Here is a 17,700-nt window from a genome sequence, read left to right on the forward strand (position 1 = left end):
AGATGTAAAATCATTATTTATTTAATAGCAACATCAAAGAATACCACTAGAGATGGGAACTTCAAAGTTTCCCAGAATAATCAGGTTCCTGGTATATGAGAGGGTTTTTTTCTCCTCACTCAATTATAACCAGTAATAAAAAAGTGCAGTAATCAGAATTCATTGGAAACATTGCTAGATGTTGGCGCTCAGTAGCGAGAGCGTCCTATAGCGTTGCTCTGCGTTGTATTGCAGCGCTATGGACACAGCAGTGAGGGCAGCCCCTGCTCCGTAATGTCACGTTTTCTGGGTGGAGATTGCCACCGAAAACACGTCCTTTGTGGCTCTGCCCTTAGCGATCTGTCTGAGCTGCTTTCCCAAGCTGCTGACGACTGGCTGTGAAACAAGGCCCCAGTTGATCAAGGAAGCGAGCAGCTTGGCAGAAGAATGGACTGCTTCAGTTTAAATTCAGGCTAGTTTCCGTTTCCTTCGTCCTTTCCATGGCTCACGGAGAAATCCCTCATGCTTTTTAACCCATTGCTCTGCTGGGCTGAGCCCTGGGAAGATGTGGGCCATTAAGATAACGGCAGGGTTTCTCCATCGGCGGTGCCTGGTTGCTGGATGGACTCACTGACTTTCTGCTGCCCCAGTGCCAAGCCTCTCATGCTGCGTGTGTAATGCTGGGCAAGTAGGCATTTGTGTCTGACGTTAGTATTCTCAGCTATTGCTCCAGCCCAGGTGCAGCTGTGGCCATAGCATGGCCATGGTCTGGACAACAGCTGTTAAAGCTTTTTCCTCCCGAAGCAACAGGGTTAATTTGCTATTAGTACAATAGGTGCATTGTTTGCAAGCCTGTGCATTGGAGGAAGGATGGACTTCCCAAGTGCATAGAGCAATGATTAAGGTCTCGCTGGACCTGGATTCTTCTCCTAGAGCCGTTGCTCTCAGTGGCCTCCAGCAAATCCTTTCACCTCCTCATGACTCAATTTCACTACTGGGAAATAGAGATAAAGGAGCTCACGCTCAGTAAAGTTCATGGGGTGACTTCCATTAGCAGAAGGTATGAGAGGTTAAAAAAGTATTATTATTATAGCATGTATAAACGGAACAATAGCAGTATGCAGGAAAAGTGCAATTAATAGCAGTATGCAAGAAAAATGGTTAGGTAAGAGCATGTCCTGTTGACTGAGAGCAACAAATGCTGTCTCCACATATTAACAGATGAGTGATCTTTTCATGTCCTTGACCAATGTTCTCATCTAGGCAGATTTCTTGACAGAAACGCGCATGTTGCCAGGCTCTTCCCAGCCTTGCTTGTGTTGCTCGGGTCGCTCAGGGCATGCTCCCTGGTCCCCACAGACAGCAGAGCGAGCCCAGAGCTCAGTGTGATGCCCACATGGGAACGCAACTTCTGCCTGGCTCTCAACATGGGCTGGCTCACCTGGGCAGGCATGCAAAGGATTTGGCTCCTGTTGGCTCCTTCTCTAGTCAAGGATGGCAGGCAATACCTCCAGAAGAGTTTCAGCTGTGCAAGGTTAGGCATCTAGGAGACCCAGCCAGAGCATCACCATGCCAGGGATGACCGGTGTCACTCACCAAGCCACCCAAGAGGCTCCCTGCAGCATGACAACACTGCAAGGTGAGCTGTGCCTAGAGGTATTGCACTGATTTGGGCTGTTCAGGAGAGTTGTGCCTCATCTGACATGACAAGAGAGACAGAATTTATCCTTATCTTTAGCTAAGCCAGAACTGTCTCTTCTGAAACCACTGATGAACTTATCCCTTCTTGCAGGCGGGACTGAACATTGAATTGATTTCTTGACTTGATCAAAATACACTTTTTATTTTTTGTTACAAAAGTAAAACTGGTAATAAATCAGTTGAAACAAAACTTTTCACTTAGTGACTTAGAGGCGAAAAAGGCAATCAGAGCACAAGGGGGCTGCTGCAGTTGCTGCCATCCCCACCAGTTTAGAGGCTGGAGCATTTGCCTGAGATGTGGGAGACATGGCCCTGATTCCCTCCTGCGCCCCACACTTCCCCAACAGCACTGTCACTGCTACAGCTCTGCTCCGGAGTCCTCTAGCACTTGCTGTTGAGCTGTTCCACTTCAGCCTGAACTGAAGCAGGGAGGAGCACCCAGGGATACAGCACTAGCCAGAAGGTTAGGGAGTCACCCCCTGTCTCAAAGGCCAGGTCAGGATTCACCCAGGTGGTGCCAGGCTATGTGGGTGGAGTGAAGAAGGCTCTGCAGGGACAAGCTGAAACCCAAAGACAGTGACGAATGGAGGCAGGGATTTTAGCTGAGTGACTCTAAGAACTAGGGAAATACTCAGAGGAGAACTGGACAAGATTATTGACAAGATTATTTCTCATAGGACAAAGAATTTCAAAGCATGCAAAACACAGCATTCATGAGTATACCTGGGAGAGAAAGCAAGGGACTGCTCACAGGTTTTTATAATATACAGTGAATTAAGAAAGAAGACTGCCTGAACTAGTCAAACTAAGGCGATTCCTAGTGAGCTGCATATGTTTGTCCGAAAATAGTTCTTAAATCATGTCAATTTTGAGAAGTTGCATAAGCTACTTTCACAAGGCAAAAGAATATAGCAATATAACTGAACTAGAAGAATATACATGTCCTGAGGTCCTGAATGTTCTCTATGTTCCTATAGATTACATGAAAAGCTTAGTGGATAAAAGAGAAAATATGCCTCTTTTCCTAGTAATAAACAAAATAAACCTTTTGTTTCCTGTAAAAAATCCAACTCCAGAAATATATGTGCTAATAGTAGTACTGCTATTAATAGTAATAGTAGTGCTTTAAAGTAGTATCAGATACGAAGGTATGTTTTTGTTCTTCCTAAATGCTGTATTTTTAAGAAATAGTCTGTGATCCAATTAGTGAAAAAAAATTGTCAGAAGTATATAACCAAACACAATTTTAATGAAACCATCTGCAGGAATGATCCAATTTTGGACAGTGAGGGAGTTGTCAAAAAGGTTCCTTCCTGCAAGGAAAGGAGCTTCTTCTTGTGGGATGTGCAAAATAGCAAAATATATTGATCTATGTACAAGTGACAAAGACACTGTCAGTCTAATTTGAAAATCATGCAGGTAGTTGTTGTAACTCCTAATTGCATGAAGCAAGACTCTCATGTACATTATTTGCATTAGGGCTTTTAATGCAGTTGGGACAGACAACACAAGTAGGAGATTAATACGATTTCAATCATACCAAAGGATGGCAGAGAAAGGTCACAGTGTAGATCTCCATCAGCAGGATTTTTACTGGTTCAGTAGGAGTAAAAAAGAGGCTTATCCTGAATACAGTGAGATATTTTGGGGAAAATAGTGCTGACAATGATAATACATAGAGATGCCATTTTAAGGGCAGATTTTGTGGCCCGACCATAGAAACAGGGGTATGAAAAGTCCAACAATAACATTGGTGATAAATATAATACCTTCTTGCACCTAGAAAGCAAAATGAAAAGTATGCTGCATGATATTTGTGGTATTTTTGTGGAGAAATGACTAACAAGCACATGATGTGCAGCTTGGAAGAGCAGTGGGAAAGTGCTGGGACAGAAACCTGAGCTTTCATAGAAATTAATCTTGTTGACATTAAAAGAACCCCAGTTCAGATTCACAGGAGAAAGACTCAAATGCCAGATTTATAATGAAAAACTAGCCATGATCGAGCCATGAATAGCAGAACAGCATGGCAAAGGTTTAAAAAATGGCAACATATTGAGGAAAATCTATATGGAATACGTTGGCTCCAACTGCAATATTGAGACAGCTGTTGAATTGTAGCCTGAAAAGCGTAAAATACGGAGAGTGGTAGCACAAGTTCCCATTCGGAAATACTCGTGTGACAAGCAGAAGAGAAACTCATTAGGTGGCTGAAAATGCCACAGAACTAATTGCTTCATTTTGTTGGCTCCCTTCTGTTACACACACATCAAAGAATACTCAGAAAGGTGGGGAATACTGAACCATTAAGGAATAATAATGGGCTCTGTGGTATCTGAGCACCTCCATGCTCTTAACTTGTGTTGTTTGACACTGCAGTAAAGAAATGCCACCGTTCCCATTTTACAGGCAAGGAGGCAGAGCAAAGCAAATGTGATTTTATAAATGCTGCACTGAGAGCTTGCTGGTAGGTCAGGGACTGATCCCAAGTGCCCCAACCAAATTTTTAGCCACTGGAATGTTTTTTGCTGAATTATGAAACAGGTCTGTATTAATAACCCGGAAGAATTGTTCTTTTCTTCTTTGACAGATTTAAGGACTATAATGCACCACCTCCTTATTCTGTCATGTGTCTCTGTGGAACATGTTAGCTCCAACTGCACTGCATACTTGATTGAAAGCCAAGTGTGCCTCAGTTCCTCATCTGCTCTTTTTATGTTGTAACTCCTCTTCCATCCCATCTCTGCCTTGTCTTTTGTAAGAGTATCTCTAATCTCATACAGCATTTAGCACACTGCCATCTCAGTGTCGCAAGGGTGACTGCAGAAGTAGTACTTCTAGTGGTTTACACTAGTGCCTCTGTGGAAAACTTGCACCGCCCTAGGAACAGATCACTAGGTGTTTGAGATTATTCTCAAGAACCTTCACTAAGTATTCTCCAAGAATAGGGAGAGAGCTGTTAACACTCCAGAAATACCAAGTGAAGGTTTGAATGCCAATCCAGAAAAGGAGTTGAAAATATAGTAGATGATTTATCAAGGGCATATTGGAGAAGTGTGAATAGAGATGTTGCTGTCACAGTATATCTTATGGTGTCCAATATTGGAAAGACTGCTTACAGATCTCCAGTTAGACACAGCAAAAAGTTTGCTATAATTGCCAGTATTGAGGGAGTCTATATTAAATAAATAACGAAAAGAAAAATGCAATGAGCCTAAGAGCAGTGGAATTTCTTTTTTTTTTTTTTTTTTTTTTGAAAAGTACTGACATTATTATAAAGAGAGAGATAAGGAAAATTGCATTTTATCATCATTCCATTTATCATTGTGAAGTTATCCTGCTCCTCAGCTCCAGAAATCAAGGGATACAGTGAGGACAGAGGTCTGGCACAGGAATGCTGAGTGGTCCATTGCTCTGTGGCTGGTGGGGCCTGAAGGAAGGGCATCCATGACTTTGTTTTCCCCCACTTCGGCACTGTTGGTTGAAGAAACAACTGGGAGGTGGCCAGGCATGCAAAGGAAGCTACTTTTTCCAAGAATAGGTGTTGATAATAATATATAAAAAGTTACTTTGTGAAGATGTTTGCATAAATGAAGAAATACTTTAACCTTGTGTAAGATACAGATTACTGAATGCAGCGTGTATAAGAAAAATGAGCGTAAAACCCCAAAGAACTGCTGGCACCACATGAAGCTATATGTGAGCTCAGTTCTAAGTTACTTGGAAATGACTTTTAGCTTGTGCCACTCTATTATCTGCATTATTTTGACAATAACTTACCTAATATAGATAAGTAGGAGAAAACCGCGCTGAAGGATCTGTGTGTGCGAATTTGGTGCTTAGTCCAAGTCCAGTCTGTTGTCTAGCTGGCCATGTGTATGCACAGATGTCAGTTTTGTGAACACAGTTGCTGTGTTAGTGCCAGCAGACATGGTGTGCACAATTTGTGCACATATGCAAACAGATAACTAGAAAAGCCAGTCGTGAAAGTATGATGATTATTACTGGAGATGTAATTCACCTTGGATGTGTTTAATGGTAGCATTTGAAAATGAGTCAATCCTAATGATTAAAAAAAAGACATGTAATAGTTTGTTCTCACACGTTCTGTTTGTTTTGAATGCAGCAAATGCTGCATTAAGTAATAATAGCAGGCTCTTATCCTCTGCCTTTGATCCTTGGGTAACCATTTATACCTATGCAAACTGGATTCTAAATGTTGCAAAATTTAAGTTCAGTCCATCCTGCATTGCTCTGCTGGTTTGAGCAAACTGTTTCTGAAACATGAAGATCTGTTGTTGATTTATGTCTGTCTGACACTAACTTCACGTGTGCTAAAAGGCTGAAACACTTAGACTTGGGAGAAATGTCTTTGTTTTGACTCTGAAAGAAAGCATACCCGGCAGATAATTCGAGGCTCTTGATGACAGCAAGCACTCAGAACGAATTCTGCAATATTAGATTGCCCAATATATGACATGAAAAAAGTTACAGAAATTAGGTACGTGAAGATTCATTGAGATAAACTGTGGCAAGCTAGCAGGAATTCTGTTTGTAGGAGAAATAACCACCTCAGAAAGCAGAGCCCAGAGCACCGCTGAGGAGTGCACTGGCCAGAAATGACAGAGAAAAACTGGTTTTCTGGAACTAAAGGGAATTTGAAGCGCTCAGAAGAAATGAATGCATATGAGAGGCTGACACTTTGAGCTGTCTCAAAGTTATTTTGAGCCTAATTTCTGGCCTTTCTCTTACAGATTATTAAAAACAATGTTTTGATATGTATCATTTATTCAACACGAGTGATTGTTCAGTCTGAACAAATGCCAGCCACGGGGAGTAGACATAAAGGCACTGGGCCATACCACTGCCTTCAGACTGGTGGACAAACAAGTCGTGGAGTTCCTAACAAAAGCTGAAGTTGCTTTCTGCAGCTTACTGCCATCTGGATTACCATCCTGGACCCACTTGATAACAGGCGAATTGCCAAAAATAGCTTCCTCGGATACTGTGGGACAGGAGCGCTGATAACATAATGATAGTGCTAATGCATGCGCCTCAGGTTGCTTCACACGCTGCTTGCCCCTTCCATCAAGAGTGCATAATTAGAGGAATCCTCAATGGGGCAACTTAATTGCAGTCATTTTTAAGCTGGGTGGACATTTTAAGTGGTGCTCTGTGACTTCTGAACCGCACAATACACCACCTGAATAACAGATAACTGACTGCTTCAAGGCATTGTGACTACAGGGAGATAAATTTACATTTTACTACAGAAATGCAGCTCTCCCTGCCAACTGTCCAGGAAATTGTAGAGTAAGCCTGTTGCATGAGTTTCAGCAAAGTTTAATTGAAACCCTAATACCTGTATTTAGATCTTTAAGCAGCGAACTCAGCAGGTAAGTGGAAACAAGCCAGCATTTCTGTGGTGACTCCTTCTCCTCCAGCACTGACAGCTTTCCTAAGTGCTGTCATGCCGAAGGAAAGCACAGGGGCTGCAGCATCAAACACTTCTGAAGCCTTGTCAAGGCCGATCAGGCTGAAGAAGCCCAAGCCAGGGCACACTATTGCCAGTGTGCTAAATTTCTAACTTAAAGTCTTATCCATTGGGCCCAACCTGCATAACCAGAAAGCAAAGCAACAAATCCCAGCTGACAAAAGCCGATTGAAGAAAGCCCAAACTAGAACAAGGTAAAAGCTGTAAGTAAAATACATATTCTTTCAGCTCTGCTAAAAAAGAGGACTCTTGCATGGCCAGGGAAAGCCTATGCAGTCCTGGGCACAGATCAGGCTTGGAAATTGGTTTACGACCCCTCTCATAAAGGATGTTTGTGACAAACTGAAACATGTGCTGGAGGGCAGAGCTGTCTGCCCACTACAAAAAAAAAAAAAAAAAAAAAAAAAAAAAAAAAAAAGTTATTCTTTTTCCTTCTAGATGAGGTGACATGATGCAAGCTCTGGTTCCTCGTGTCCTGTCTTGGTTAAGGGGTAGCTTTGTTTTCAGGTCAGCTGGGCTACGTGTTTTAGTTTAAAAGGTGCTGACCCAAGGGAAAGGTCTAAGAGGGAGACTTTGGTGCAGTCCTGAGGTTTTCATAGCCTAGCCCATGAGCCCACCAGCTTACATGTGGTTGTAAAATGCAGACAGTGGACACAGCCTGGAGATAGAAATGTATCCCCAAAAGACTATGACGATGGCTGCGGGCAAGGCGTCACTGTCTACGCAACCACAGCGCTATAGATAGCCGCAGTAATATCCTCTCTTCGGGAAGGGGCACTGATGGTCTTCAGGCACCAGAGAGAGTCCCAGGCTGAGGTGGCTGCTCTGGGCTGGCTCCCCGTATAGTTAGCAAAGGGAAGGTGCTCCTCCAGAAAGCTCTTCAGATCCGTAACCTGACTTTGATGTGCTTTATTGCTCCTGGAGGGAGCCATTGGCTGGTCTAAATATCCAGCCTCCTCACTGCCGGTACCTGCAAAGGATCCTGGCCTCAGACAGTCTGAATACTCACTTAGCTCTCGTAGGGATGCTGGGCCAGGACATGGGCCGTGAAGGCTCTCTTTGCAGGGAAATCACAGAAACGTGGAATGGCTCTGCCTGCATGAGAAGGTGGTGGTTCTTCCTTCTGTTCCTTTGCTAGCACAGCCAAGAACAGGCTCATCCTACAAATGTTCTTTCTATGCTTCCACCAGGTAAGAGCAAATAATTCAGAGTCCGACGTTACACAAGGAAAATGACCGATGGCATAATTTAGTAAGGAAGCCAAAAGAATCATAGGTGTATCTATCTGCCAAATCCTGGGAAAGAGGGAGACTGAGCTGGTGCAGCAGGGCCGGGGGCAAACGGGAGGCAGCTCCACCAGCAAGCTCTGCAGACGTGGGCTGCTGTCTGGCAGCACTGCCCACATGTGGCAGGGCAGGCTGTGGCCATCCTGCCAGGGTTCTTCTGGCAGTGCTCCTGAAAAGGCCAGAAATACCTGAAGCTGATTGTGGCAGAGGTTAACCACATGGCAAGAGCATGGGCTGCATCTGCCAGTACCACCTGTGCCCTGTGGGACCGACACTGCACACCCCTGCAAAGCTGCTCGTTGTCCTGTTCTCCCCTTTCCTTGTGCATTTATCCCTCTGAGAGCAGCCCTGGGTTGATGTCCTCCAAAGGCAGCTGCAGATTTTTCCTAACTAATATAGACCACTTAGCTTCAGTTTGGTCTTATTTAAGTTTGGCTACACTAATCTCCAAAATTCTCATCTTGGGTTTTTGACCTTTCTTTTCACCCATCTGATTAACCTACAAGCTTGTATTTTTATTTACTAGTAGCAGCACAAGACCAATGGTCTCTGTAGACTTAAAGGCAGAACTGCTATGTGAGGTAATACATACCATGCTTCCCTGAGAAAAAGCTCCAGCGTCTTGCCTCCAGGCTTGCTGTTATCGGTGCACAACCCAAGGTTTCAGCCAAAACTCTCACTTAAGGCTGTGGATGCCAGTCACGTAAGAACAGATTGGGGGGCAAACACACTTTTGCTCCTTGGCAGCTGTTGTCTTCTTGCCTGTTACCTTTAGAGCAACATGCCAACAGTCATGCAATTCTGGGCTTAAACAACCCCAGGGCATCCAAGGTCTGTCACCTTGTCACAAACTGTTAGGTTCCTCCCCTTGTTGCTGTTTATTTGCATGATGAGATTTCTACCATCTTGTTAGACGTCTACAAGTGAATAAGAACAGAGTTGTTTCTGTCTAAAAGGGCTTATAACACCTACTTAAGTATATGAAAATGCAATTCTATTCTCTTTCATAATTAAAGGTGTTTATTCTGTTATTAGTAATTATCAAAATTGTCTCCTGAACCTGTTTTTTTTTTTTTTTTTTTCAAAAGAGCTGCTATCTCCCATAGTACTATTGATTGTTGCCTTTTAATTTGGAAAAATAACTTTAATTCCATATATACTTTTAAACATATACACCATATAGTGAAAAAATATGAAACACATATACTTACGGTTGGTAGTTGACATTTTTGTCCTAATGCACAGCAGTAACTTAATCTAAAAGAATTAGATTTGTTCTTTTCTTCAGTTGTTACAGATTGTTAGTCACTCCCCCAAAGCAAACTGGCTACACTTCAGAAAATTAAGACAATAATTTACAATTTAGCCTAAAGGTATTAAAAATAAATCCTACTCCTTTCTGAAAGAACAGATTTGGCATTGTAAACTATTCAGTCCACTTTTGCCTTGCATAACTTTAGAAACTGCAGCCTAAATCCCAACTTTGAGAGAGGGACAGGGGAAAAGACCTTTCCCATCATCTCTCAAACTATAGTGATATGCCTTAATTATCACTTAATCCTTTAAGCGTGGAACCAGTTACTCCTGTCATTACAGTTGTTGCAACACAGACTGATACAAGAGGATGCTTGGACTAAACTAGAAGCAAGAGCAGTCAAACCAAACTCTCCAACCAAACAGGGAGAACGTGCCAGGCCTGACACAAACTGGACCCTGGAAGCCTGAAAAGGATGTAAATCCCTGAGACACGGAGGTACCGAATGGAGGTGGGAAGGGTGGAGAAATAAGTCAGGAAAACAGAAAAAGGAATCAAATTCTGTTAAGCTGTAGAGACCTAGAGAGGTATTGAAAAGCATGACAGAAACAGCGGAAGTGGAAGATCATCACAGTGATCAGAGCTTAAGTGCAGGCAGGAAAATAAAGTGACTGGGGGGGGGAATATAAAATGTCTTAGAAAAAAGTGGCAGAAGCCTGAAAAGCTATGCATTTAAAATCTATTCTTTCTTATAATGAGTAAATAAGAAATGAAATAATAATGTTTTCAAACAAAGACTTGAATTTTTTTGATTAGTTGAAAGCAGGAAACCTTTACTTCAAACCACAGACTATCTGATTTGCCATTTTCTGTGTCATTTTTGCAAAATAATGGGAAAAAACAGATCTGTTTGATATCACTTAAACAGCACAAATCCAGCAAAGAAAAATCTCCTATTGATGTTACTTCAGTAGACTCGGGCTCAGAAGCTGGTCTTTGCCTTGGAAAAGAGCTAGGTGAGGTTTAGCTAACTTGCGAAGAGGGAAGTATGTTCTTGTATAAAGCCATAAGCCTCCCTTTTGGGGGCTGACTGCAGTGGTTACCCTGATGTACGAAGGAGAGGCTAGGTTAGGTGAAGGGAGGCAGAAACGTGGTAGATATTATATCTTGGCTGCTTGCTGCTGCAATTTCTGCCTGCCTGGCAGTGGCTCGAACCTTTGGGGAATCAAAGCTGTTGTATTTCTCTTCTGGACTCTTATATTTTAAAGAAAGATATTTACTATTGGCTGAATAAACGACGCTCTTGTGGCAATTATTAGCAGTAGTCTGATTCATCCGAGTGGACTGAAATCCAACTCTAAACCTTGATCATCTCTATAGGCCTCTCAAAAAGAACAGCCATTTTAATTGATTTGAAATTCTTGGGCTGAATATAAATTTCTTTTTGGACTTTATCCTCAGAGGATACAAATTCTTGTTAAATCCAAGAGTCACTTGGATGGGAAAACAAAATGTGACAAAAATCTTGAGTCTTATTCTGTAAATCTCTGGGAAGAATATTAGCTTTTTATTGTTTCTTTACCAGTAAAATAGAGGAAATAGTCCAAACTGCCCCACCTCTACAACTTCCCATTATTTGTCACAAGAAATGTCGCTCTTTGATTTACTCCCACAAATATACTATGCAAATATATCCCAGAATTCAGTGTATGAAATATATCGAAAGTCTGTTCAACCAACTGCAAGGTACTTTCATGTGAAGCTAACTCAGACTGTGAACTAGCCATTCTAGAAGAAAACAATGTGAAGTATTGTATTAAGAGCCAAGAGTACAAAAACATCCACACAGCCTCAGAAAAATGGCTAATCAGAAAGCAGTCATTACAGCTGGCAGGCAACTACATTTTTCAAGTATTTGTTTTATAAATATTTATTTTAAAATTTGAAAGTTGTGAATTTTCAGATAAAAGAAACCCTAAAACAACAGTGAACAGAAACTTAAAATTTGAAATACTTGTGCTTTTTTTCCTTATCTTCCAACCTTACTAATTCTATGATTCTCTATGATTATTTCCAACATTTTTTTTTCTTTTTCAATTCAAAATAAGCAAAGCAACTAAAATCTAGAAAACTGGCTTAGACAGAATGAAAAGTGAAGGCCAGGTTTCCAGTAGAATGTGTCAGTAAGAAACATACAGCTAGTAACAATATGTCTGGAACTGTTATCAAGCTATCTTGAGTAAACTATATATTGTGTATTTGCTGAAGACCAGAACCAAAAACTCATTGAGACTACAGATCTCCCACTAGATTATGGCTAAAAGCCTAACTAATGCTTTATGCCTCTTTTTGGTTCATATTCAAAGGCTTTTGTCTGTTTTTATTCATTCATTACTCATGTAAAAAATGCAGTGAATTTAATGGGTTTTGCATACAGAATTCATTTTTCATTTGTTTAGAGAGCACTTCCTCCAAACTGTAGAGAAATCACTTCCCAGTATAGAATAATCTATACTGATGTGGCTCAGATTTAATATTTAGTAATATTATTTAGTAACATTTTTTCCTCTTTTGGACAATTCTGAATTTCTTCAGGGCAGTGAGTCATTCTGGTGGTGGCACCAGACTTGACTAATTTACGTTATGTGGCAAAACAACAACAAAAACTTTTCCAAATTTGAAAATATCACTGAAAAGAATAAAAGCACAATCGTCTTCAGCCATTATGGCTGCCCTAATTTGAATCATATGTGAAAATGCTTTGTTAATGCCTTTCTTCTTTTACTCTTCATTGGCAATAAAACAAAACAAAGCAAAAAAAACCCTTTCTTTGTTTTTTTTTCCTTTATTTTTTGTTTTTACATCTGGTTTTGGAAGAAACTGGCCTTGTGGCTTAGCAATTATGTTGAAATACTAGAGATCTGGGGTCACTTCCACTTACTTCCTGAACAACCATAGACTGACCACCTTACCTCGACTGCTGTTCTGTAAAATGGGAATAATGCTACTTTTCCTCAGAAGGCCGTTGCTAGAAAACCTATTTATTGCTGCAAGGCATCCAGCTACCAAAGGAATATTCAAGGCATGGATATTTTGTATTTCTCATTGCAAGTATTTACTGTGTAGAATTTAGGCTAATAAGCCCTGATGATGATTCATGATGAGATGATGATTCATAACAGGAACAAATTTGAATAGATTTAAATACGTAAATGTAAAAGAAATACGTATGGCCTCCTAGCACTTTTTGAAATATAAATGTGAGAATTCCTTTAGTTATAACACTTGAAGTCTTCACATCAGATTGTACTGACAGGTGCCAAAGAGAAGGAACAAACCAAGAAGGGTCGTTTTATTTGGTTTTCTATCAGTCAGCCCCAAAGGCAGCAGTCCCGCATTAGGGCAATGGTGCAGATTTCAAGGTGGTGAAATGCCTTTCGTTAATGCGCTCCTCTCTTTTTAAGCCCAAGTAGAAAGCACATCCCGGAACGATTCGCACCTGTGGTCTTCTTTTGTCTGCTTTTTACAGCGCCTTTTCTGAGTTCAGTGTTCTTTTTTCACCCACATTATTCCCATTCTCATTTTTTTTTTTTTTTTTTTATAACTGAATAAGAAAATATTACAGGCTGAGGAGACAGGGCACTATATATATAGCAAGAACAGGGCACTTCCCCACTCTAATTGTCTGCTTCTGCTTTTATGTAGGTAGTACATGATGGGCCACATGAACTTCAATTCATCTCCACAAAATGTACGTTGAGGAGTTTAAGCACTGCACCCTGCCCACACGGAGAGAGCGTAGTTTAGGTTTGACATGGCAGCGCTGAGTTTTCATAGCACGCCGAACGATTTCAAGAGATCTTTCGTCCTTTGGCTGGATGCCGAGGGAGCCCGTGTTTTGGAATAGGACACTTTTAAAATAGCAAATTTTAACATTCCCAGCTTTGAGTAACAGCCGTCTTTCAGCCAAAAAAGAGCGGTGTTCATTCACATCGTCCCCTTGCGCCGAGCTCCTCGTTGAGCTCGGCCTCCCCCAGCCTGGGGAGCGAGGCCATCCCCTGGCTCGCGGCCTGCCTCTGCCTCGCCGGGGCCGCGGCCAGCGGCCAGGCTGCCGCTGCTTTGTTTGCACTTGGGGCCGGTCCCACCGCCCCGCTCCCCGGAGCCCGCAGGCTTTTCTGCCTTTGCCAAGGCCGCTTTGCTGCCTGCTGTCAGGTCTGGAGCTGCTCAGCCACTTGCTCCTTTTACAGTGGCCCAGGCGAGGAGGAATGGTTGAACCAACAGCACGACTTTGCCAGCTCTGGTCACTTGTGTCCTACCACCTAAACACAGTGTGCAAAAGTGTAACCAGCAGCTCTGCTGATGGGGCTTGGCCCCTTCAACCACACAAATCAAAGGTAATGTGGAAGCAGCTCGTTGCCATTTCTTAATGTTACTACAGTGTCAGAAAGACGGGGCTGAAGGAGCTGGGAGTTGTGTGCATGCGTAGGCACAACAAGTTTGTGCGCTGACAATTTTACAATCTGCATATTTAAAATGCTAAGAAAGTTCAGCGTAGTCCTTCTGCTTTAACCGGTGTAGAGTTAAGGGACACAGACCCAAGGCCCAGATCCAAGAAGTCACCAAGGTACTGCAATGCAAAAGAGCAGAGGCGATGCAGAGGACAAAGCCAACCTTTGCCTAGCCTAAGGATTGTTCCTGCATTTTATCCAGCAGCTGATTAACGTAAAATACAAAAGCAGCCTGCTCTTCCAAGCAGGGAGTGGAACTGCAGCCTCCACCCTCCCAAATGAATAACTTAAATATGAAGCTGCAGCGTCACGTTCTTCTTTTCTTTCTGTCTGATTGAATGCATTTTTAATTCTTTAATGCAAAATAGGAAAGCATCGACACTAGAGTTTAAGAGCTCTCTCTTGCTGCAGGAAAAGCCTCAGACACGGTGGCTAGCGAACTCCCCCAGGAACATAAGCAGCTCTCCTGCATTTGGGTAAATTAAAATCACATTCTCCTACGATCTGAGTGAAAATCTGACCACTGAGTTACTGGACAAAAAAAGAGCTTTACTCTGGCTGTGTTTTGGCACACAGTGCCAGATACCACTGCATTTTTTCCCCAAGGCAGTCCTGGTAGCAGCTCAGAGCATGCTTACCCGGTGAGCAGACACTGGCGATACTGTAAGGGACTTGTGGGCAAGGGCAAAATCCCGGCTTTCGTTACCCAAGGGATATGAACTTCTAGTAGTCCATGACATACTTTAGCAAGCCACTGTTCGGTAAGAATTGTATTATACCTTCTAAATATATGAAATCTAGAGGAGTCTACTGATCTTCCAAAAAGAAAACAAAAACCGGATGCGCTGCTTACTCCTGCCGTCTATTGAGTATGTGCAAAACATTTCAGAGTCACTCCCACTGAGGTGCTAGGATGAGCTGCTTTGGTGTGCTCATTGCAAGCCTGACATGACCCAGGTCACTGATACTTTCCAGTTAAATTGCTTTAGATAAATCCATCGAAAACCAATAAATAAATAGGAACATTGCTGATCGGAAATGCTATCTTATTCCTGTCCCTGAGTAAAAGCGGCCAGCAATCTACAGTATTTACATGGTGAAACAGAGCACAAACTTTTTAACCCTCAATCCAGAGCTCACCTAAAAGATTTAGGGCCAAATATTCCTTTTACTCACACCATTGTAAATTTAGGGAAATTTCATCAAAGTTAACGTACAGCAGCTGGTGTATTTTGCCTCAGATCTTGTTATTTCTTGAGTTTTTATTTATATTCAGCCACTGTGTGTATGCACATATACAAAACAATAATTTTTGCCAGCAGTGAGAAGAGAGTGGACTTGGCTAAATAAATCAGTATTTCTCAGTCTATGCATTGCAGCCCCTGAAGGGGTTATAAAAACCATCCGCGGCCTTGTGAAACACTGAAAATTTTGTAACAATCTAAAGCAAAGAAAATGTCATTTCTTCCACTCTACATATAGCAGTGCAATTCTTTTGGCAACCTGTCAGAACTATACATGAAAAAATAAATTCTATGGGCTTATCATTTTTGCCATTTTTTTTTATTCTTAGTCTTACAAAAAAGGTATGGCAACTGTGAAGTTTCTTTCAGTTTTAATATAGGATTCCCACCCTGAACTGCTTGAGGAATGCTGCTGTAAATTTTTTAGCCTCAAAAGATAGTAGATTTCATTAAGGGCCTCTGCCTTAGTCTTCTCCTAAGCTGCTTGTTAAAACTACAGCCTATCTCGTCAAGCTTAGGCTTGTTTGTGTTTGAGTGAGTTTTTCTGTTTTACCACGACTTTCTGCCTGCCAGCTTACTCTTTAAGTCTAAACCATACAGGGAAACATCAACCTTTCCCTCTGTGAGAAGAGGTATTTTGCTTCAAGTGGAAAAAACAGATGAGATTTCCTGTATCCTCGTTAGCAACTTGGCGTCTGGTTCGAAGCCTGCCCTTTCTAAGGTGAGATCCCATCTGAAGAACCCGTGTGCTTCTAAATAAAGCCTCACAGCACATGCAGCTTGTCAGGGATTGTTTTTCTTTTATGTATGCATCTTTAATTAATGCACATCTCTGTGCATAGGTACTCACACACAAAGTGAATTCTAATAGCAACCAAGCGCATCCCACGTCCCCACACATAAGCAAGCCCAAGCCACATCCTGTAATGCCTCCTATGGCTAAGTCTCGAAGGCAATCTAAGCCAGTCTCGCTCCCGGCTGCCGTGGGCCTGTCCCCTTCGTAGCTCTGCTGGCTCCAGCACTCATTAAGCCCCTCAGAAGGCTACTTTAGAGAATGTAGGCTTTTTTCTTTTTCCCCTGCCAGACTGAGACGGATCACAGAACAGTCTGGCAAGCAGCAGAGCTGGCAAGCCAGGTGAGGCTCAGAGATGCCCAGGAAGCAGAAGGTGGCAGGGAAAAGGGGCAAGAACAGTGCTGCTCTCCTTCTGGCAGCAGTGAGAAATGATGAATTCGCCAGAACCCTTGAATTCAAATATTTTTCCCTGTTGCTTTGAATTTCCACAAACAAATCCTTTGCTGATGCAAAATAATAGGTGTGATACCTCAATCTTTCCCACAGGCATTACTAGTAAACTGTTTATTGGGTATCAACTTGGTCACTTAAGATGATTCATTAGTTAGAAGCAACAGTAATTTCTTATCCGGCAGAGAAGCAGCTTCGGTGTACAGCGGTGGGACTCTGGCCAGGAGGAAGGGAAGGGATGAAGGGACGAGGGTGCCCTCTGGCAGTACTTCCCCAGCTTCTCCTCCGCGGCCTTGGCGCCGCGCCGCCCCGATGGGGTGCAGACGAAACTGAGCATCTTCCCAGAGTAGTTTGTTGGGAAGGCGGCCTCCCGATCAGTGCCGTTCTCCTCCCAAAGACAGCCTGCAAAGCGTGCATCTGCACGGCCTGGATTCACACCACGCCAGGCAGGTCGCTGGGGGCTCGCGTCTTCACTCAGGTCTTGGGCCTACGGCCAGGCTTCTGCCCTCAAAATCTGCGGAGCGCTGGCTGCCACGGCTGGGTCCTTCTGCCTTCCTTCTAGCAGCCCAGGTGTACCGAACGGTCACTAAAACCACTCGCCAACATTTTCTTCCGTGTAGTTTTCACGATGCTAAGCTGTCGGGCAAGACATCCAACAGGTCCACGCAGCCATCCGCGCTCGTTCGTGAGAGGAAACGGACTCGCAGAAGGCGTCCCCGCTAAGGAGCAGCGTGATAACCATTACACCACAGGCTTAAATACGAAAAGCAAAAAGGAGGCGCGTGCCCCCGGCAGAAGCGGTGGTGTGAGGCGCGCTGGGGGCCGCCGCGCTGCTGCGTGCCGGGGCAAGGCAGCCAAAGCCCTGCGGGGCACCGACGCTGCAGAGCCGGGCGGCGCCGCCGTGGGGGCAGGCGGCCGCGGAGGCGGCGGGCAGCGGGCGGGAGCGCGGCGCGAGCCGCAAAGCCGCCGCTGCGGGTCGCCGCCAGCCCC

The sequence above is a fragment of the Rhea pennata genome, chromosome 9 (assembly GCF_028389875.1).
Source record: "Rhea pennata isolate bPtePen1 chromosome 9, bPtePen1.pri, whole genome shotgun sequence".
NCBI classification, from domain to species: domain Eukaryota; kingdom Metazoa; phylum Chordata; class Aves; order Rheiformes; family Rheidae; genus Rhea; species Rhea pennata.